The following is a 10,879-nucleotide window of genomic DNA, read 5'->3' as shown; positions in this document are numbered from 1 at the left end:
GACATCCCCAAAACGACCATCATCACCCCCTTCAGCTTGTTCAAATTCTATGCATCCCATTTGGGCTCAAGAAAACCGCCCAGAGCTTCCAGCACCTCATGGATATGGTGCGCAGGGATTTTAATTTTGTGTTCATTTATCTGGATGACATTCTTGACGCCAGCAGAGACTGGGCACAACACAAGTCTCACCTGCACACCCTCTTCTCCCAACTGCCAAATTCGGCCTAATGATCAACCCAGCCAAATGCTAGTTCGGAAAAGAGTCCATGCAGTTCCCGGGCCATACCATCACGACCGAAAGAGCTACACCAGCTGCTATGGTCACTGTAATCAGAGAGTTTCCACGCCCAAACAACCTCAAGGAGCTACAAGAGTTTGCAGGTATGGTCAACTTCTATAACCGATTCATTCCAGCCGCTGCACACATCATGCAGCCACTCTTCGCTCTTATCGCGGCCAAGAACAAGATACGCCTGGACTCCAGAGGCCACGAAAGTTGCCCTCGTGAAGGCTACCCTACTCGTGTCCCCACACACCGACCTTCCTATGTTGCTCTCCGTCGATGCCTCTGCCACCTCCGTTGGTGCCATCCTGCAGCAGCAGGTTAATGGACAGTGAAAACCACTGGAATTCTTTAGCCAACTTCATCGTCCGCCAGAACACGTATAGTGCTTTCAACCATGAGTTGCTGGGCATGTACCTTGCTGTGCCTCATTTGCACTATTTCTTGGAGAGGAGGCCTTTCACCATTTATACCCACCCCAAACCCCTCACTCAGGCTCTCGCTATGGCTAGAGATCCCTGGTCGGCCTGCCAACAGCATCACCTGTCCTTTGTGTTGGAGTTCACCATCAACATTTGGCACAAGGCGGAGAAAGACAATGTGGTCGCTGACACGCTGCCTAGACTATGACCAGCTTGCCCCGGATCAGTAGTCCGATGATGAGATGCAAGCCTTCAGGACGGCCATCACGGGCCAGCAGTTCCAGGTCCTCCCGATTCTTCTCGGTGATTATACCATCCTGTGCGATGTCTTCATGAGCACCCCATGACCAGTGGTTCCCCAGCAGTGGTGCAGGCATGTCTTCCACCATATCCACGACCTTTCCCACCGTTCCATCAGGTCCAAGGTTCATATGGTGGCAGAATGCTTCATTTGGCACGGGCTTCAAAAGCAGATTGCAGACTGGGCCAGAACCTGCATCCATTGCCAGCTTTCCAAGGTACACAGGAACACCAGAGTGCCCGTGCAGGATTTTGAACACGTCCGAGAATGGTTCAGCCACATACATGTGGACATTGTCAGCCCTTTACCCGTTTCCCGAAGTAACCGTTAACTTTTCACGGTGGTAGACTGCACCACTCATTGGCCTGAGGTTATCGAGAAGCCTCCACAGACTCCTGCTCCCGAGCACTTTTGACCGATTGTATTGCCTGGTTCGGCATGCTGACCCACCTCACCAGCAAACGTGGCACGCAGTTCACCTCTTCACTCTGGGCACAGCTCACCAACAGACTGGGACTGGTCGAGCGATTGCATTGCCACCTGAAGTCGGCACTTATGGCCCGCCTCACCGGCCCCAACTGGGTGCATGACCTGCCTTGGGTACTCCTGGGCATCTACTCGACACCCAAAAAGGTCTGCAGGCGTTATTGGCTGAGCTGGTCTATGGTGCACCACTAGCCCTGCCTGGTGAGTTTATCAATGCACCTCACAACTTGCAACAGGCACCGCATGGTTTACTTCCCATCTCCGGGCCCAGTTGGAGTCATTCACACCCCCACCACCGCCCAGACATGGCACACGCGCCTCTTACCAGCCCAGTGAGCTGTATTCCGCAGAGTATGTTTTTATCAGATGAGACCCTTCACAGCACCCCTTCAAAGACTGTATGAAGGGCTGTACAGAGTCATCCAGCATTCAGGATCCACCTTCACACCAGACATTAATGTAAGAGGGAACTGTTTACTGTGGACAGATTAAAGCCAGCACACCTCAACCCCAATGAGCCAGTGGTCGCGTCTCAACCCAAGAAGCGAGGCTGCCCGACAAAAAAGGCCATTGGCACCGGTTCTGGGGGGGCTGTGTGGCGGCATGCCATTAGGCATGTGATCCAGCCCCTCATGTCATGCATGCGGTGGGGCAGCCGTCCAAAATGGCACCGTCGCGGGTTTCTCCCCTACCTCGGCACCAGGCTCAGAAGCCCGTGAACTGCGGCCCACGTGACCCCCCGGTACGCTTCTCAGCCAAGTCTGGGCTGGGAGCATAAGACCAGCCATGCAAACCTGAATAAAGGAATTTTTGCTCACTGAACTCAACCTGTCTGGTTGTAGCTGCCGCTACAGTAGTATCTTAGTTTCTTTTCCTTTCTTTTCTTTTTTATATATTATCAACATATATTTGTAAGCTCTGTAACATTGTGATTTGATTTTAATTGTTATAACTTTCATATATATGTTGATTTAAATAAAATATTCAATGAAAGAAAATTCTTCAAGAATTTTGCAGAAGAAAATTTGGATGGGATGAAACTATCCCAGAATCCATCGCACAAGATTGGAGAAATTGGATTGAGTGTCTTCAAATACTTGGACGTTTGAAGTCAACAGACTTTGGATTGGCCACGTTTGCTGTTACACCATTTTGCTGATGTAGTGAAGGTGATTTTGATCCTGTCAGTTACTGAGTCCTGTGAAAACCAAGTGTGAGTACATGGTGGATTTGTAATGGGAAAAGCCAGAGTTACTCCATTAAAGTCAGTCACCAGACCTTGAATGGAATTGACTGCTGCTACTACGGTGAGCAAAATGGACACTATGTTAAGAAGAGAATTACAGATGGAGTTAGCAGATTCTGAGTTTTGGCCTGATAGTACATCAGTGCTTAAATATATTAATAATGAAATCATGAGGGTTCATATCTTTGTGACTTACAGAGAGAATGAAAACCTGGACAACAACAAATGTCAGATTTACCACAGGCCAGAGTTTCACCTGATTAATTCCCTTTTACATACGTGGAAGTTGATTATTTTGGTCCTTTTATATCACAAGATCTTCCCATGATCTTCCAGTTTAGAGTGTAGTGTTACCAATGAAATTGCTGGGTCTGTCAAACATATCAGGACATCATCTGCAAATAGATTAATCTCATCTTCTTCCTGGTTTATTTACCCACGATCCTTTAATGTCTGGATCTCAGTGAATATCTTCCACCAACGGTTCTCGAATCAAAACGAAGGGAGCTGGAGATAATGGGCATCCCTGCCCACTACACCTGGTTCATGGGAATGCTGAGGACATTTGTCCATTAGGTACAACCCTAACTTTGGGCTTATAATATAATACCCTGATCTAATTTATAAAATTGGACTATTGTCTGATTATTTTAAACCCTTTTCTGTTTATTTAATGAATACATAAAAGCCCTTCAGGTCTGTAATATTTCAATATTATCTATCTATTATAAAAGCCCTCTCTGCTCAGCAAGTTTCTGCCATTAAATACTGGGCCAAAATAACAAATTAAATCTTGCTTTGGATCCTGTTTTTATCGGTTCATTTGATCCAAGATAGACCTTTGCTCCAACTATGAACTTTACGGCCTGTGTGAAGAGGGGATAACAGAGCCAGTTCCTTGTTACTAGTTGTAATTCCCCAACTTCTGCTGGGAATGTAATAAATGGAAAGAGTATAGCATTTGGATCAGGCTTGCTTTAGATAATTTTGGAAAAATCAGTGAATCGCCCTTCATGGGCCATGACGGAATTACAGTTTTCCAAAAAAGTTCTACAATATTACCATTTTCCAAATTTGACACATAATCCATGATTGAAAAACTGATTGAGAATTTTGGCCAATTTAGGAACTGTTTTGGGCTAAATGGTTTTTAATTGGGCAACCCTATGATAGATAACCATCTTTTACCACCATCCTTGTTGGATGTAGATTTCAAGGATGTTATAGAATAGGTATTCAAAGTTTCAATTACCCCTTTATTTCAGTTAATTTTGCCACGTTCAAACAATTATCAACTAAATTTTGAACTTAGTAATCACTCTTTTTTGACATTGAAAAATTAGACATTTTCTTCAATCTAAGATTTTGGATTTTCCGTGAATTTCTAAGACTAATATTCTTCATCTATTTTTTTAAATTTACGGCTTTATGTTCATGGTGGATTAATAGCATGTATTTATAATAATGTATTGGGTTTAAAATCCAAGATTAAGAGCAGTTGTGAATGAGATTTAAATATAAAATTTCCAGAAGTAGCTGGGTATTCTATTCTCAATTGTATTAATGACTCTTCACTTTATGCTAGGCATTGATTTTTACAATTTAAGGTGGTACAGGAATACATATGTCCAAACTGAAACTATCTCGCTTGTATGCAGATGTTGATTCACTATGTGAGAAATTTAAAATTTTCCAAGTCTCTTTAATTCCTCTGTTTTGGGAATGCCCAAACTTAGAGAATTTCAGGAAAGGCATTTTTCAAACTTTATCAATGGTTCTTAAGATCAATTTTGAACTTGTCCGTTAAATTGCTCTGTTTGGTTTTTCTCGTGATCCAGATAAACCATCGTCGGCAGCTCAGAAAAAATTTTGAGCTTTTGCTACGTTAATAGCCAGATGAGCAATGTTATTGAAATGGAAAGATGATTCTTCCCCGACTCATACACTGTGATTACATGATGTAATGTCCTTTTAAGTTTAGAGACAATCATATCTTATATTAAAGATAGAAAGTTCCAATTGATGAAATAATGGGGCACATTCCTAGAATTTTTCTACAATTGGAGGAACTAAATGTGTGGTTTGGCCATTCATCGCCTGTTCTCTGGGGGCTACCAGTGGTTCTACACTATTCTTCTTTTCTTCATTACATAAGGTAACTTTGATTAGAGGGAGAGGTTGGATTAGACCTAATTTTTAGGTTTTTTTCATTTTAGCAGTTAATTTTTTTTCTTTTTTCCTTCTATTTAATTTATTTCAGTTAATGGGTTTGACGGTGTTCTATAGATTATTTCTGATCAATTGTTTTTGAGGTTAATGAAACAGTTTGCCATTGTGTTCAAGATGGTTAAAGGAGAGAAAGAGTAAACACTCTTTATTCTGAATAAGATGGCATCTAAAGGATGACATGGTTGGTGTGGAAATTAGCACAACACCTTTACAGCACCAATGGTTGGGACCGGACCTGGGTTCGGGTCCTGCACTGTCTATAAAGAGTTTGAAAGTCTTCCCTGTATCTGCGTGGGTTTTCCTCAGGGGCTCTGGTTTCCTCCATCCATTCAAAATGTGCAGGGGATATAGGTCAATGGGGTGTAAATTGGGCAGCATGGCTTCAGGGCATGAGATGTTCTGCTACCGTGCTGTATGTCTAAGTTAAAAATTAACCGAATATGCAATATAAACGTAACTCATTTTATGGCATCGCGCGCTCATGTGCCTTCTCATAACATTTACTGGGTGATCTCTAAAATTTCTTGATTGATCAAGAACAGTCTCTACTCCTTTCTGAAACCTCTCATGCCTGGGTTCATCCCGATATCCATGTGTGTGTCCTCTCACCAAATTGTTTAAGAATCAGTGACCATAACTAAATCTTTCAGGTTCACATCCTTCCTCCCAGTTTTGTAGTGGAGTCTAATTCTTTGAATGATATTGCCATTACATGTACAATATAGATGTTGTATTTAAAATATAAAACAATCCACATCAATCATCAAGCTGCCATTTACACCTACCTGAGGGATGTGAGAGGACATCAGTACCCAGAGGAAACCCATGGAGTCAAAATTGTAAGGTTTGGAGTAGAGTGGATGAAAAACCAGAAGGCAATTGATGTGTTATGTTGTCTTCTGTTCAATGGATGAGCCTGGCTCGACATTTATCTCGATGCAGTTTTTTTGGAAGTTTATTTAAGAATTTTACAGAACCAAGAAAAAATACAAAGTTTAATCTAAAACTACCCTCTACTACCTCCCACCTCCCTCCTCCCCCTTCTAATCTATCCCAGCCCCTATAACCCTCACCCCTACGAAGCTTATATTAAAAAACTCAATAGCATCGTCTCATAACAGACTGTTACGGTGTGACATCCATTTACATCTTGCAACACGTATAAGGCTTTTACTTAACATCTCAACCCATACATTCCAAATACCAACTTCACATCTTTATAAAAAAAGAATAATTATTTTGCAAATTATACGTTATTTTCTCTAAGTAAATACATGATTGAATTTCATTGTGTCATCTATAAATACTCAATTCGACATCATTTTTCCAAGTTGCAGCTATACATTTTCTAGCCACTGCTAATTCTAAACGAATATATGCAATTTGAGGTTTCTCCAAGCGTAAATTTGCCATAATTGTATTCATGTATCCCAGTAATCATACCCATGGATCCACATATAAATCTATTTGAAAAGAACTCGCAAAAATTTAATCACTTTTTACCAAAAGGGCTTCAACTTTAAACATTCCTTCGCTGAGTATAAAAAAAGTACCTGTCTGATCACCAAATCAAAAACACAAATCTGACCCACTAAATCCATATTTTGTCAGTTTTTCAGGAGTTCAATATAACTGATGCAGAAAGTTATAACTAACTAAACTATATCGTACATTAATTAATTTCATAACACTAACCAAACACATGTAAGACCACTCATCCACAGAAATAGGAACACATAAATCCTTCTCCCATTTATCCTTTATTTTAAATATATCTACCTTTTTCATCTTTTCTTGTAATAACATATCATTTCGGAAACAAATCCCTTCTTTCCCCTTATCAACAATTAATCTCTCAAATTTCATTTGACCAGATTATACTAAAATTTCTACCAAAGCATTCTAATAATAAATCTTGTACTTGATAGTAAGCAAATAAAGTATTTTGTGATATTCCAAATTTCTCTCTGTCTATTAAACCAAAGAAGTGAATCTACTTCAAAACAGTCCTCCAATAATATCACTTCTTTTGATTCCCAATCTTTCAAATAAGAATTATTCATAGAAAATGAAATTGTCTGATTCTGATATAATGGTGTCTTAGCTGAAATCTTACCTTTCGATCCTATAAACTGATTCCATTTATACCATTCTCCTATCAAATGTTTCAATACTGTCAGTTGATACTACTGCAAAAGCAGAGGATTCCATTTATATATAAAATAATGTATTGTTCTTTCTTGTATTTGATCCATCTCCACATTCACCCACATCGGAGGTTGGTCAATATCAAACAATCTATTCATAAACTTTAATTGTGCTACTTGATAATAATTTTGAAAATGTGGAATTGATGACCTCCCAAAACATACCTCCATGTCAACTTTTGCATAGAGACTCTAGACAACTTACCTTTCCATAGAAAGAAACAATCTGCTTTATTTAATTCCTGAAAGAACTTTCCCGGTATAACACTCAGAATAGATTGAAACAAATACTGAATGCGTGGATATATACTCATTTTAATACAATTTACCCGTGTTAACAGTGACTCCTTCCATCTATTTAAATCAAAGTTAATCTTATTTAATAATGGTACATAATTTAAGCTGTATAAATTTTGATACTCTTTATCCATTATTATGCCCAAATAATTTTATTTGACCATTTAAACTTCATAAGTTGTTTACAATCTGAATAATCTCCATCTGATATTAGTAATATCTCACTTTACTTTATAGCCTGACATTACCCCGTATCTTTTCAACAAATTTTGTAATGGTTCGAAAGAATTCTTAGGTTGAGACAAATATATCAACACATCATCTGCAAAGAGATTAATTTTATACTCTTGCCCACCAATTGTAATTCCCTTAATATTCATTTCTTGCCTAATTGCTTGGTTCTATAACTAATGCAAATAAGGCTAGTGACAGCGGACGACCCTGTCTAGTGGATCTAAACAAATTGAATGCCTGCAAAATCTGTCCATTTGTCACCACCCGAGCAGGAGTATTAGTATATAATGCCTTAACCCAACTGGTAAAGAGTGGTCCAAATTTATATTTTTCTAACACCTTAAATAAAAATTCCACTCCACACTGTGGAAAGCCGTTTCCACGTCTAGCGCTAATATCATTGTCTGGTTGAGTTGTCTTGAAGCATTAATTATTGTAATTAATTTAGTAATATTATCAGCTGAATACCTGTCCTTGATAAATCCTGCTTGATCCACATGTACTAATTGCGGTAAAAGGTTAGCCAATCTGTTTGCTAAAACCTTTGCTACAATTTTGTAATCTACATTCAATATTATTATTTATTAATATTAGTCTGTATGACACAACTTTTAATGGATCTCTGTCTTTCTTTGGGATGAGTGTTATTAATGCCCTTGAAAACGATTCTGGAAATAAACCTGTATCAGTGGCGAGCTTCAGTACATCAGAATATTCCGGAAATAACAAATCATAAAAATTTCTCTAAAATTCCAATGTAAATCCATCTTCTCCAGGTGATTTTCCACTTGGCATAGATTGTAACGCCTCCTTAAGTTCCAAATCAGTAAATGAACCATCCAAAGTCTTAATATCCTCTTCCTCTAATAAAGGTAAATTTAAATTCGACAAAAAACAATCAATCTGCTCCATATCCGAATTCCCTTCAGATAAAGTCCCGATGAAATGTACAAAATTCATCATTAATATCCTGTGGTTTATGTTATCTCTGAATTTCTCCTAACTGCATTCTAGGCACTTGTTCAGTTTCCAATTGCTAAGTTAAAACCGTATGTGCTCTGTCCCTCAACTCATAGTAGAGCTGTTTCCATCATTGAATTATTTTTTCACAATTGTATTATAACAAAGCTTCAATTTGGACAACTGTATTTTATTATCCTCAGTTGAATTTTTCTGAAATGTCTTCTCTAATGTTGCAATTTCTTTCTCTAAGTCCTGAATTTCTGCTATATATTGTTTCTTCACTTTTGCTGTGTAAGTAATAGTTTGACCTCGTAAATATCTTTTTTAAAGTATCCCATAACATAAAATTACTTTGAACTGATCCCTTATTCGTTTCTAAAAAAACCTAATCTGATCTCTTACAAGCGTAATAATTTCAGGTTTTTTTTAACAACATTTCATTAAATCACCAACAATAACAGGTTTCCACCATCTCTGCGATACTACGTGAAATTAACAATAATGAGTGATCTGACAGAATCCTACTCTTATACTCAGCCTGTCTGATTCGACCCTGCAAATGGGCTGATACCAAAAAAAACTATTCTTGAAACCGAATCATGACGTGAGAATAAAAGGAAAAATCCTTTTCGGTCGGATTCCTCTGTTCCCATATTTCCACTAAATTTAAATCCCCCATCAACTCAGTTATTCTTTTCGCCATTTTGTTTTTTTTTCACAATTTTTCGAGATTTAATCAACAACAGATCCAAACAACAATTAAAATCTCCTCCAACCATAATATTCTCATTGATTGATTCAAATATAAAAATGCATCAGGAACAAAGTGAACATCATCTTCATTCAGTCCGTACAAATTCATCCAAGTCCAAGCCTCTGAAAATAGTTTCCAATTAACCTTCAAAACCCTCTCTACATGAGCAGAAAAAGATTCTAAAAAGGCACCTTTTTATGTATCTCCCGATAGTTTTTACCTGGCCCACCAGGAGTCACTGTTTTCACTTTTGTACATGGTTTTTCATTGTTTGAGAAGATTTTATAATTTGCAATGTTTTCCCGGGAATTTTAACAGCTCTTGGCTAATATTGTGAACTCCGAGTTGCGCACATATTGAAATATGAAAATAAAGTATCTATTTTGAGGAACAGAAGGAAAGGACACTGCTGGTGACACATCTCAGAGAGCAAAGGTGCAGGAAGGGGGAACATTGCAGAGTGCGTCGAAAGAACCAAACACTTGTTGATCCAAACCAAGACTTTTATTAACTAAAAGACTGGAGCATATCATAAGTGGGTCGACCAGTCCAGAATGACCTGGTCTGGCTAGGAGAAATCCTTTAAGACCTGCCAGTAGGTGTGGCTACACTCTCAGCCAATCACAGTCATCCTACAGTACACTCTGGACAGATACACATTGGTGTTAGAATCTGTACTATCAGGGGGAACGACCAGAAGGCAATTGCTGTGTTATGTGGCTTTCTGCAGGTGTGCAGAAATGCTGGGAAACAATTCTGGGGGCCATCTCTTTTTCTTCACCCGTTTCAGAGCAGCAGGTAGCTGGGAGAAAACAGCAAGGCTGCAGAGAGACAGATAGATTAGGAGAATGGAAAAAGAAGAGGCCAGTGAATTCCAAAGTAGGAAAATGTCTGGTCATGAACTTTGGGAGAAGGAATAAAAGGGCAGATTATTATTGCATAGGGTGAACATTCAAAATTCTGGGGGAGACTGACCTTGGCATCGCCGTGCAGGATGCCCCATAGGTTAACTTCCATGTTGGTGGTCAATCAGCTGATTGGAATGTTGGTATTCATATCGCAAATAATAGGATATAAGAGCAGGGATGTGATGTTGAGGCTTAAGAAGGCACTGGCGAGGCAGCACCTGCAGTAGCGGAGAGAGTTTTGGGCTCCTTATTGAAGAAAGGATGTGCTGGCATTGCAGAAGATTCACAAGAATGATTCCTGGAATGAAAGGATTAATATATGAGGAAGGTTTGATGGATCTTGGACTATACTCCTTGGTGTTCAGAAGAATGATGAGTGGTAGGGGTCCTAAGAAGCACTTCGAATGTTGAGAAACCTGGATACAGTAGATGTGGTAAAATTATCTCCCATGTTAGAGGAGTCAAGGACAAGAGAGCACAACTTCAGGGTTGAAGGATTCCCACTAAAAACAGAGGTGCAGAGGGATTTCTTGACACACAGACTGCA

Source organism: Narcine bancroftii, unplaced genomic scaffold (assembly GCF_036971445.1).
Source record: "Narcine bancroftii isolate sNarBan1 unplaced genomic scaffold, sNarBan1.hap1 Scaffold_163, whole genome shotgun sequence".
NCBI lineage: Eukaryota > Metazoa > Chordata > Chondrichthyes > Torpediniformes > Narcinidae > Narcine > Narcine bancroftii.
Note: the sequence above shows the minus strand (reverse complement) of the source record.